General features: G+C 38.2%; 1 protein-coding gene across 1 annotated transcript in view; it reads left to right on the top strand.

Annotated features, from left to right (window-relative positions):
- TRIP12 (thyroid hormone receptor interactor 12) overlaps positions 1-1,971 on the top strand; it is a 196,259-nt gene that overhangs the window by 184,768 nt on the left and 9,520 nt on the right. The window lies entirely within an intron of this gene.

Raw genomic sequence — 1,971 nt, 5'->3', positions numbered from 1 at the left:
TCCTGCCTCAGCCTCCCGAGTAGCTGGGACTACAGGCATGTGCCACCATGCCTGGCTGATTTTTTCTGTATATATTTTTAGCTGTCCAATTAATTTCTTTATATTTTTGGTAGAGACGGGGTCTCACTCTTGCTCAGGCTGGTCTCAAACTCCTGAGCTCAAACGATCCGCCCACCTTGGCCTCCCAGAGTGCTAGGATTACAGGCGTGAGCCACCGTGCCCGGCCAAGGAAAAGTAATTTTATATTGAACGCGAATTATTTTGTAAATTACAACCTGTATAGATCTTTATTACCAGCGTTTGAAAAGTTTGTTTTGGTTTATTCCTGACATTGGGAGGAAAGAGCATTGGATTTAAATCAGAATATCCACCTAAACCTAGGCCTGAATTTTCCACTAACTTACTGTGGGACTGTAGGTAGAATCTCTGAAAAACTTCAGCTCCAGTTTCTTCATCGGCTTAAAAGAGAGAGAAGACAATGTCTGATATCCCCTGTTACCTAACAGTTCTGTGATTCATAAGTAATTCCTTTTAGTATTCAGTAGGACTGTCTTCTCACCCCGTCCCTTTCTTTTACTGACTTTGTTAAAGCTATTCTTTCAGCTTACTAGCAAATAATGTTAATATCCAGATTAAGGTTCTCTGAAAATAATTTGTAATAATGCTTATATTTTTCTGTCAACAAAATACTAATGTTTTCATTTTTATCTGAAAATGTTCTCTGTTTCTGTACCCAGAGGGTTAGCCAGAGTCATTAGTGACTAGATAATGTTGGACCAGTAAGAGTTGCTTTCTCTTACCCTTCAGTTTCGTGAGACTGCATTTCTAGGCTTTGCCTGATTCTAGCAGGAGGCACAAACTGCCAAAAGGTTGGGTTCTAACAACTTAACAGGATTTAGAACTAAATATTTCACATTAAAAATTAAAAACGCTTAACAATTGCTAATTGTGGATCTTGAAACATTATCTTTAATTCTCAATAACATTCTATCCTCTTGGGAAATTCTCATTTGCTTCTGATCTAGTAAGGTAATGTAACTCTCTGCTGTAGGAGTTTTACACAAGTGAATTTTTAAAACACAGTATAAATGCACATGTCATAATTTTTTACATTTTCTTACTGGCCAAGCCCCAAATTAGAAATTGACCTCACTGACCTTTTACTAATGCAAATTTCTAGGAGATATTTTAAAGACTTAATAATTTGTTCTTTATAAAGTGATCCACAAGAGTGTTTCTCTGTACTTTGTCACATTAAAAAAGAGATTTGAAATCTTGTCACAATGTTTTTAAAAACCTTCCTTTTTGCAGCTGGTTATATTCTGGGCACTAAATGAAGGCGTTTCTAGGCAATTTGATTCGTTCAGAGATGGATTTGAATCAGTCTTCCCACTCAGTCATCTTCAGTACTTCTACCCGGAGGAAGTGAGTAGCTTATGTCTAAAAGACATGATTATTTCTAGTTCTGTACCTGTAATTATCTTAGTGGAGTATTTTTTTGCTGTGTAGTCACAGACCCCATTGTTGCATAAAAACAAAAAATGGGGGTTGGAAGCAGGGCATGGATGTTTGTGAAAGACAAGGACATTGCCCGAGCAAGGAAGAATGTTAAAATAGGTGTTCTCTCTTAGGGAACATGTGACCCAGTCAGCATAGCATCTTTGTCAGCTGAGACCCTAGATGCCACATGGGATAGTGTCTCAGTGGAGAATGGGACTTGTGCTGTGTGTGGCGTGCTCTGCATATTTCTGTACTGCTGTGGCTGCTGGGAGAACCATCGGTCTATGGCAATGAAAACTAAACTTCCTGGATTGGATGAGGCATTGTTTCATCATCAAAATTAGTCCTTGAAGCTTTAAGGAAGTGTTGCAAATTATCTAATTGCCAAAAAACAGAGAATACTTCTGAGAATGAAAAAAAATGGATTTCTGTGCATGGTTCTCCCCAGCCATCTTTACTTTGAATCACAAC

This window comes from Propithecus coquereli, unplaced genomic scaffold (genome assembly GCF_000956105.1).
Source record: "Propithecus coquereli isolate 6110/MARCELLA unplaced genomic scaffold, Pcoq_1.0 Scaffold18, whole genome shotgun sequence".
In the NCBI taxonomy this organism is placed as follows: domain Eukaryota; kingdom Metazoa; phylum Chordata; class Mammalia; order Primates; family Indriidae; genus Propithecus; species Propithecus coquereli.
The sequence above is the reverse complement of the archived record's forward strand: the minus strand, read 5'-3'. Positions and strand labels throughout refer to the sequence as shown.